Below are 11,046 nucleotides of genomic sequence, written 5' to 3' on the forward strand. Positions count from 1 at the left end.
GTAAAACGGTAAGATCGGGGTCGAATCCACAGAGAAACTGTTGAACCAATCTAGGTCAATTTCTAAATAAAAGAGGTTTTGATGAGGAAAATTAAACAAATAGAGAGAAGAAACAGGAGCAAGTGCAGAAAAAGGGGGTTGAATCAAATTGAGGGAAAATCTTGGGATTAGTTTGTATGCTTTTTATTTTCTATCCTTAGGCACTAGTTAATTTTTTCCAATTATGTAAACCCCTCAACCTATTAAAAATTCTAATAGCTCAATTAGCCAATTTTTGATAAAAGCCTAAATCGGCCTTAATTCAATTTAAAAACTTTTCCTTCTTAGCGACACCCAAGTTAAAACTAAAAAGAATTAAGAAAAAGTTCAATAGTTGAGACATATAGCAAGCCGGAAAGCCATATCTTGTTGCATGATTTATTTGGGAAAGATTATATTAGGATCCACATGAACTCGGCCAAAAAAAGTCTAGACCTAAACCATGCGATCCTAATATTTGCAACTTAATCGATCAATGATGCATAGGCTAGAAAGATTTTGCAAACATGAAATTCAACAAATCAATTTGTCAGTTGGCCTTCAAGAATTAAGACATACAAACTATCTCAAGAAAATAATTTAGCCTCTAAAAGGCATATTTAGATACAATGATCAAAAAGGGAATCGAGGCTGATTATACAAATAATTGCTCAGTAATTTGACTCAAAACACTAAAAAACTGGACAAAACTCCCAAATTTCTCTCTATTCGAGCTTGTTTTTGAATGATTCATGATGATCTCTATTAGGGATGATGCCTTAATGAAACGTCCCAAATTTTTGTTCCTATTATACTTTCGGTAATTTCGAGTATAAACAAAATTTTTGAAATTTTGGAAATTTAATTGGATTACTGAGTTGGAATTACCAATACAGGAAGTTTCAATTTAATTGTTTAATCAAAGAAAATTGTGAAATTTGGACTTTTGTCATCTAAATTTAATTTTGGAGTTATTGTCGAAAATTGAAGTCATTTTTGGGAAAAGTGGTTGAGTTTTTAATTGGAAGTTGTTGGAGAAAAAAAATGGAAAAAGAACAAGTTTGAAGGGAATAAATAAAATAACATAAAATAGAATACAATAGAATAGAATAAAATAAATATATTATTTTATTTATTTATTTATTTTAATTTATTTTCTTATCCCTTTCCCCTTTCTTCTTTTTCCATCACGCGACCCCCCAACCTCTCGTTTCTGCTTCTCTTCACGCCGCCAACACCCACACAGCCGCTGCCACCATCCGACGAGCGGAGGCACCGTCGAGTTTGCCAGATCTGAAATCGTTCACCGCGTCGCTTCCCTCAGACGTCGCCCAGCCCTCATCCGCCAGTCGCGACCATCTGCTCCAGCCCAGCCGCACGTCAAATCTAAAGGCCCCAATCGCGAGCGTCCCTCGCCCACGCCATCCGCAGCCTCTAGTCGTACGTCCGCTTAGATCTGAAGCATGGTTGTTCGCGTCCGCCATTCGCGAGCCTGCCAAATGCCGCCCGAAGCCACTGCATCACTTTCTTCTTTACGTCCTCCGTCCAGCCACTACTTAAGCATCGTTCACTCTTGCCATCACCGAATCTATTGATTTGGGTAAGATTATGCTATTTTAATTGGATTTCTTGGCCAATGGTATTTTACTTCAATCTATTGATACACATTTATTTGGGTTTTAAAATCGAGTTTTGGAGAAGCTTTGAAGTTAAAAGTGTGCTGTCAAGAAGATTTGGAAGTGGTTTCAACATGCTTTTGGGTAAGTTTTAGGGTCTTTGTTGATCATTTTTGGATACCCACTAAGTAATGGCTTATTTGTTGATTTAGTTGTGATATAAAAGGTTGGAATTGAAGGTTCAAAGCAGCTGTCCATCGAGATTAAAGGTTGGATTTGTGACTAGAGTTGTTGGGATGTATTGATTTTATAGCATGAGGTGATGTTCGGATCAACACACTTGGGTAAGATTATTAGGAATTATTTGGTTAATTTGATTATTGGAACTAAGCTCTTATTATTAATTGTAAATTTGGATTATGTTTAGGTCTGATTCAAGATTTATCTAAGCTAGGAGGAAGATTAATTTGCTTGTCACTTAGACATAATTTTAAGTAAGTAATCTTACTACTGGAATTGCCCACGGGCCAGACACTAGATATATGCTAGCATATTAAATTAATATCAGAACAGAACGATAGCATGATAAACGGATAGTATAGTATGACCGATATATGTTCTAGTATGAGAATCTGAAAGATTTATTTGTGCATGTAGACACTTGCATGCTAGTAAGAGATGATACTTGATTCACTGAGGTTGTATTTGATATGAGGATATTGAGGCGTATATGCATGTTATATAGCCATGATGTTGAGGTGTATATGGATGTTGAAAAACCATATTGTGATAATTGTTATGTTAAGACTGTGATAGTATCTTTACTGATTAGTTAGATGTCCACTAGGTATTGTGTTTCCTTCGAGATTCACCAAATTGTGTTTCCTTCGGGATTCACCAGATTTTGTTTCCTTCGGGATTCACCAGATATTTTGTTTCCTTCGAGATTCACCAGATATTGTGTTTCCTTTGGGATTCAACAGATTGTGTTTCTTTCAGGATTCACCAGATTGTGTTTCCTTCGGGATTCACCAGATTGTGTTTCCTTCGGGATTAACCAGATATTTTGTTTCCTTCGGGATTCACTGGATTGTGTTTCCTTTTGGATTAACCAGATTGTGTTTCCTTCGGGATTCACCAGATATTGTGTTTCCTTCAAGATTCACCAGGGGTTGTGTTCCCTTCGGGACTCACCAGAGGTTGTGTTTCCTTCAGAACTCACCAGAGGTTTTGTGTCCTTTGGGATTCACCAGGGGTTGTGTTTCCTTCAGGATTCAACAAGGGTTTTCTTTCCTTCGGGATTCACCAGAGGTTGTGGGCATACTTAACTAAATAGGATCGAAACCAGTGTTCATGTATGTATGTGTCCCATGAGGACTAGAGCAGTTTTTATGTTCCACCAGAGGTAGGCATCTAAAGGACATAAATGCCTAGTCCGACCCCAGTAGTGGGATTACTTACTGAGTATTTTATACTCATCCCGTCTCATGTTATTGTTTCAGGTAAAGGTAGAGATGCACTAACGATTAACAAGTGGAATTCATGATCAAGCCACTGGAACTAGTTTTATGCTTCCGCTCATGAGATTTAGATTTCTTTTCATGTTTTTCTTAACTTTCAGTTTGGATTTTTGAAACTTACTATTAAAAATTGTTTTCAGACTTATTTATTATCATTTATGATTTATGGGTACCCTATTGTTGTTTTTAATATTTGAATTTAATAAAAGGCTTTTGAACTTACCTTGTCAATTTAACATTTATTTTACCATAAAAAGGTGTCGTTCTAAGTTCCATGCATGCATGTATTTAGTAACGGCCTAACTTAAGTCCTAGGGAGTCGGGTCATTACAGTTGGTATCAAAGTCCATATTTTGTGTTATGTAGACTGACTTACTATGTAAGTCCAGATTGTCCCTGTGACCCATGAACGGATTCCTCGTCATCGCCAGGTATGTCCTATCAATTACAAGTTTTATGATAGTTGTGCATTAAAATATTTGTTTAGCTTAAATGCACCAATTATGTTCTAATGCTAGGTCAGTGACTTGTTAAAAGTTATTATAAGAGAATTATCATGTACGACACTATAAAAGGAGGAAAATAAAATAAAATAAATTATGAGGTCACTTGGCACTAGTTTATCTCATGGAAATTATGTTATGAACGAATAAATACATATATCTCAGTTTAGAGATCTCAAAGATTGATGAAACTACGTAGGTTTATGACAGTTTAGAAATATAGGTATGTATATGTTTAAGCCGAGGAATGAAATTGTCTTGACAAGAATTCATTAAGGACTAGTGTTATGTTTTGTGGTGCAATTGGAGGTAGTATAAATAAATTCCTTCACATGGAACATTCTCGAAAATAAGATTAAAAATTGTTTTATGGATATGAAGGACAAGAAGAAGAGACGATGGATTTATTAAAGGTTTTGAGATATTAAAAAACCCAACATTTTGAGAAGAATTTTAGAAAGGATTCATAAGTCATAATCACTTGGGTAATACTACGACTTGATGAACTAGGTAAAGTATGTGTAGTGATATGAAGAATTCTTTTGGAATATCCTGCTAAGTTGATGTCATTAAAGGAAGCCAAAATAGTTAGGCATGAGTTTGGACTTAAAGGGGATAAAGGCAAGGTGTTATTTGTTTAGGTTGAAGGATTATTTTAGAGTACCTAGATTAAATCCATAGCGTAGTTGTGATGAAGAGATCCAAGTTGGGCAAATTTGAAAAAACAAAAGTTTTTCGAAGTTTAAAAGCATGAAAATTGGCAAAGGAGAATTCTACAAGATGGAAATTCTTAGTGAGAGAGATAAGACTTATAGAGGAGTTAAGTAAAATATAACTTAGTAAAGAGATTATGTTTCACTTGGACAGTGAAAAAAAAAAGGAGGGAGGTGTCTTGAATTTAGTGGTTTTATCAAAGATAAGTATAAAGGAGAGAAAAGTATCCAAGGAAGTTTACTCTTTTGGAAAGAGAAAGGAATTTAATGTGTTCAAAACTCCTAGTTAAGTATGCTTTGGAGGCAGGATATAGGGGTTACAAGATATTTGTTTTGGTGTAAAAGAAGAATATCTAATTATCATGTGGGACTTTGGGACAATATGTGTTAGATGGAAAGATAGCTTACATAGATGATTGAGTATGGAACTTTGTTTTAACACAAGAATCTGATACGAAAATAAAAGGTTGAGAAGAGATAAGCTAAAAAGGAGTTACTAGTAACAGTAGATATTGAAGAACTATTGACATGGTATGTTGAGGCTTTATTAGTTAAGAGGTAAACCATTGAGGGCATTAGTATGATTTAAGGGATTTTGACTTTGTGTGCTAGTTGGAAACATGAACTAGTGAGACCATTAATTTGATTGAAAAAGGAAATTAATCCAGCTCGAGGTAGGCAAAAGTAGTATATGCACAAAAGTAAGTAAATTGGATCTCTCAATATCACCATTAGCATAAGGGATGGACTTGGTAATAAGGTTGAGTTGATAACAAGAAGTTGCTATAGGTGGGTCTTGGGCAGTACAGGATAGTATGTTTTCTCTTGCATGGGCAATGAGTTAACTATCTCTAGGGAGTACGTGATTCAAGCTATGACTTATGAATCAAGAAGGTTTTATCGTAAAAACTAACTCTAGGGATCAATTACGGTTATTATGAGGTTATGAAAATTTGTTATCAATTGAATGATGCTTTAGCATCCAATGACTTCAAAACCTCATTTTCGGAGGGAATTTTAGACTCATCCGCTACAAAGTCTAAGCAATGATATGTGATTGTTTTAAGCTTAAAGAATAATATGAAGATTGGCTCAAGCAAGTTTTATAGCCCATGACAGTATAGAGCCTCATGATGAATTTTTTATGAATGCGAGACTTAATTAGACAGAGTTATTCTCAGATATATAGACCCTAAGAAAGACATCACAGTCAACGCTTCTAGCGTAGAAGCAGTTTTCAGTTGACCAGATTTTTTCTGGTACGTATCTTCAGATGACGCATTATATAGCATGACCAGTTTCTCCACTACACATATGAAGTTTTCCCTTTGACCGAATGGTAAGCTCAGGTATATGTTTTTAGTGGGTAAGAATTTCTTAAGCTCACAATAATTTTCATAGTTCTCAGCTTGAACATGTTAAAATATTGTTGGTTTTTAGCATCTTAAGTTTCATAGTTATATATGGAAAGGGTTGTCATATTTTTTTTATACTAATTTCAGCTATGTCAAACAACGACCCTCGTTTTACATCAAGTTTTTGGAAGAGTCTCCAGTTAGCATTGGGTAATCGATACCGAAGATCAGAGCTCGTATGCAAACGGCTCAGAGTAGGCAGAAAAGTTATTGCTGATGTTAGGTGTAAGGACCTAGAATTTTAAACTGGTGGTAAAGTGTTCTCGAAGGAGGCACATATGAGAGGTGTTCTGAGGATTGGAAGGAAAAGGAAGCTAAGTCTGCGATTTATTGGACCTTTTGAGGTCTTGGAGTGAGTTGGTCTTATACCTTATCGGTTGGCGTTGCCATCATCACTCTCTTCAGTTCATAACGTTTTCCATGTTTCGATGCCGAAGAAGTAGTCAAAGGGCAAAATAGTCATTTGGTCAAAGTCAAATTTTGACCAAAAGTCAACATTTTGACTTTTCATGATTTTTCCCGTGTTGACTAATTTTGACCTCCTGAGAATGAATCCGCATTCATTTTTTCGAAATTCAAATCAAATTTGAATATAAGGTCGGTCAAAGTTTTATTTTTCAAAGTCAAAAGTCAACTCTTTGACTTTTTACATCTTTGACCATTTCCATCATTTCCGAGCTTCCAAAATGAACATTTTTATATTCTTGATATTTAAATCATATTTAAATATTAAAGCTGTATCTCTAAGTTGAAAAACCCGACTACTATATCACATATACTTGTCGGTTTCTCCCTCTCTACATAATTCGAACAATTCGAATTATTCTATCATACTGTTCTAAGTTTATTCCATATGAGCTAGTAGGAGAATCTAATGAACCTATAGATCATCGGCTCCAACGATCCGAGATTAGCTAGCTAAACTCTTTAAACGGAGCTAATCAATATTCGTTAACTAATGGGTCATTCCACTAAAGTCCCGTAGTTGCACTCCCCTCACTATAGATATATTTGTGTCCATTTGATATAACCATGATTAGTAAGTTAATCCTTCATAGGTTGTTCGTAATCTCGGCTGGGTCATAAAAACCATTTTACCCCCAAGACTACATCTTGTTCCTTAAGTTCCACTGATCCTCTAATGAACAATGGGTTTAAGGTCCAACCTATAAACTGAATCCCTCTCGAGCCAATGAGAGGATGAGGCCCCTTGTTCAAGACCTGGATTCAGTACTAAAGGGAACAGCCTATCTACTATCCCTATAATGGGTAGGAGTGAATTCTCTCTTGCACCCTATGTTCCCAACTATCCACCCGATCTTACCCCTGAAATGGGAGGCTTATTGGGCCAGCGATATTGAGCTACCCTCACCTATGCAGATCTAAGGATAATTCCGAGTGAACATGAGTTCATAGTTAGCTCAGGATTAAGATTAAGCTACCTAGGTCATCAATTAACGAAATAGTCAGTTTTATACATAAAATGACATTTAGAACGTAAAAAGTGACTATTTCATGGTTCAGTCTTATGTAAACTCTTTACATAGGATGCCCCCACTCACATATCTCTATATGAACGATTCAGGATCACATCGTTTGTACTAACTGCAAAGTGGGCCGCATCCATAGTGTCCCCAGAATAAGGCGCCTAACCTTATTCATATACTATAGACCATTTTGGCTATATATTTGAACTTGATCCATCTTTATGTCACTACATAAAGTTTAAACTACATTAAATAGCCTTAGGACCTTAGTTTATTGGATTCAAGATTACAATTTCAATAACAAATTTATCGAAAAACAAAACAGAACATGTTTATTAATTTACAAACTACGAGTTTTAGGACATAAAATCCAACATCCGTCACATGTGGTGGACTATGAACCATTACGATTGAATGACAACTTGAGCTACGAGGAGAAACCTGTAGAGATTCTCGCTAGAAAGGTAAAGACATTGCGCTGCAGGGAGATTGCATTTGTGAAAGTCCTGTGGCAGAATCACCAATTCGAGGAAGCCACTTGGGAATGAGAGGATGAGATGAGAGCCCAATACCCGGAGCTTTTTCAGGAATGAACTTTCGAAGACGAAAGTTCTTTAAGGAGGGTAGAATGTAACGTCCCAAATTTGTGTTCCTATTATACTTTCGGTAATTTCTAGTATTAAAGGGCATTTTTAGAATTTTAAAATTTTAATTGGATTACTGAGTTGTAATTACTAATAAAAGGATGTTTCAATTTAATTGTTTAAGTAGAGAAAATTGTGAAATTTGGACTTTTGTCATTTGAATTTAATTTTTGAGTTATTGTCAAAAATTGAAGTCATTTTGGGGAAAAGTGGCTAAGTTTTGAATTGGAAGTTGTTGGAGAAACAAAAAAGGGAAAAAGAACACAGGTTGAAGGGAAGAAATAAAATAACATAAAATAAAATACAATTGAATAAAATAAAATAAATATATTATTTTATTTTATTTATTTATTTATTTTTATTTTCTTATCCCTTTCCCCTCTCTTCTTCTTCCCTCACGCGACCCCCCTACCTCTCGTTTTTGCTTCTCTTCACGCCGCCAACACCCACACAATCGCTGCGACAATCCGACGAGCGGAGGCACCGTCGAGTTTGCCAGAACTGAAGCCGTTCACAGCGTCGCTTGCCTCAGACACCGCCAAGCCCTCGTCTGCCAGGCACGACCGTCTGCTCCAGCCCAGCCACGCATCAGATCTGAAGGCCCCAGCCGTGAATGTCTGTCGCCCATGTTGTTCGCGAGCCTCCAGTCGTACGTCCTCTTAGATCTGAAACCCGACTATTCGCGTCCACCGTTTGTGAGCCCACCCAATGCCGCTCGAAGCCGCTGCATCACTTTCTTCTTTACGTCCTCTGTCCAGCCACTACTTAAGCATCGTTCACTCTTTCCATCACCGAATCTATCGATTTGGGTAAGATTGTGCTATTTTAATTGGATTTCTTGGCCAATGGTGTTTTGCTTCAATCTATTGATACACATTTGTCTGGGCTTTAAAATCGAGTTTTGGAGAAGCTTTGAAGTTAAAAGTGTGCTGTCAAGAGGATTTGGAAGTGGTTTCGTCAAGATTTTGGGTAAGTTTTAGGGTATTTGTTGATCATTTTTGGATACCCACTAAGTAATGGCTTGTTTATTGATTCAGTTGTGATATAAAAGGTTGGAATTGAAGGTTCAAAGCAGCTATCCATCGAGATTAAAGGTTGGATTTGTGACTAGAGTTGTTGGGATGTATTGATTTCGTAGCATGAGGTGATGTTCGGACCAACACACTTTGGGTAAGATTATTATGAATTATTTGGTTAATTTGGATATTTTAACTAAGATCTTTTTATTAATTGTAAATTTGGATTATGTTTAGGCCTGATTCAAGATTTATCTAAGCTAGGAAGGAGATTAATTTGCTTGTCGCTTAGACATAATTTTGAGTAAGTAATCTTACTACTGGAACTGCCCACGGGCCAGACACTAGATATATGCTAGCATATTAGATAAATATCAGGACAGAACGATAGCATGATAAATGGATAGTATAGTATGACCGATATATGTTCTAGTATGAGAATCTGAAAGATTTATTTGTGCACGTAGACACTTGCATGCTAGTAAGAGATGATACTTGATTCACTGAGGTTGTATTTGATATGAGGATATTGAGGCGTATATGCATATTGTATAACCATGATGTTGAGGTGTATATGCATGTTATAAGACCATATTGTGATAATTGTGATGTTGAGACTGTGATGGTCTTTACTGATTATTTAGATACCCACTAGATATTGTGTTTCCCTCGGGATTCACCAGATTGTGTTTCCTTCGGGATTCACCAGATTGTGTTTCCTTTGAGATTCACCAGATATTGTGTCCTCTTTGAGATTCACCAGATTGTGTTTATTTCGAGATTCACCAGATTGTGTTTCCTTCGAAATTCACCAGATTGTGTTTCCTTCGGGATTCACCAGATATTGTGTTTCTTTCGGGATTCACCAAATATTGCATTTTCTTCAGGATTCACCAGATTGTGTTTCATTCAGGATTCACCAGATATTGTGTTTCCTTTAGGATTCACCAGATACCGTGTTTCCTTCGAGACACCCTAGGGGTTATGTTTCCTTCGGGATTCACCAAGGGTTGTGTTTCTTTCGGGATTCACCAAAGATAGTGAGCATACAGTAGGATAGAAACCAGTTTTTCATGTATGTATGTGTCCCATGAGAACTAGAGCAGTTTTTATGTTGCACCAGAGGTAGGCATCTAGAGAACATAGATGTCTAGCCCGACCCCAGTAGTGGGGTTACTTACTGAGTATTTTATACTCATCCTATCTTATGTTGTTGTTTCAGGTAAAGATAGAGATTCACCGGCAATTGACAAGCGAAATTTGTGATCGAGTCACTGGGACCAGTTTTATGCTTCCGCTCAGGAGATTTAGATTTTTTTTCATGTTTTTCTTAACTTTCAGTTTTGATATTTGAAACTTACTATTAAGAATTGTTTTCAGACTTATTTATTATCATTTATGATTTATGGGTACCCTATTGTTATTTTTAATATTTGAATTTAATGAAGGGCTTTTGAACTTACCTTATTTATTTAGCATTTATTTCACCATAAAAAGGTGTCGTTCTAAGTTTCATGCATGCATGTATTTAGTAACGGCCTAATTTAAGTCCTAGGGGATTGGGTCGTTATACCTAAAGTCTCGTGTCCTGTAGTTTGTAAACACAGTTTGTACAAACGCTTCTAATGTATAGTATATGATATTTTCTTCACTTCTTGACTTTGCACATTGGATATTTTATTTGCTTTACCACAAACCAATAAACTAAAATCCATAGTTGCTATTTTGTAACTTAAGCATGTATGTGGTGACATACAAATGGATCATGTCGTAAGTGATAACCAAAATGGTCAGTGGTATATGGATAAAGGAGGGAAACCTTATCCTGGTAATGCTACAGATGTGACTTGCTACAGATGGTCTGATCCTGATCATTTATGTGGGGACATGCGAGCGGGGACATCCTATACAAAGAGTTTGTTAAGACCTGACCATGAACTATTAACGTCTCGTTATATAACGTCATTCATGACAGAGACTGCACTTCACTAGGATGACCATAGGTAACATGAACTCAATCTTGAGTGAGTTGGGAACTCCTGCCATTGAGGATGGTCCTTTGATTTGCATGGGTACGAGTGGTCAGGTCGTCGACTCAAACCTACCATTTTGGG

The 11,046-nt window shown here is 36.4% G+C and overlaps 1 long non-coding RNA gene across 3 annotated transcripts; it reads left to right on the forward strand.

Moving 5' to 3' along the window:
• The first annotated feature begins 1,161 nt into the window (after positions 1-1,161).
• On the forward strand, positions 1,162-10,399 carry LOC120072330 (uncharacterized). Of its 3 annotated transcripts, none has more exons than XR_005480417.2 (4): positions 1,162-1,618; positions 1,709-1,778; positions 1,861-1,978; positions 8,954-10,399. It is a non-coding gene; the product is annotated as an uncharacterized LOC120072330 (long non-coding RNA). The 3 variants fall into 3 exon arrangements; XR_005480418.2 differs by having other exon boundaries at positions 1,171-1,618; positions 1,847-1,978; XR_016527663.1 differs by having other exon boundaries at positions 1,171-1,618; positions 1,874-1,978.
• Positions 10,400-11,046: the final 647 nt, after the last annotated feature.

The sequence above is a fragment of the Benincasa hispida genome, chromosome 2 (genome assembly GCF_027475165.1).
Source record: "Benincasa hispida cultivar pf3 chromosome 2, pf3_genome.v1.1, whole genome shotgun sequence".
NCBI classification, from domain to species: domain Eukaryota; kingdom Viridiplantae; phylum Streptophyta; class Magnoliopsida; order Cucurbitales; family Cucurbitaceae; genus Benincasa; species Benincasa hispida.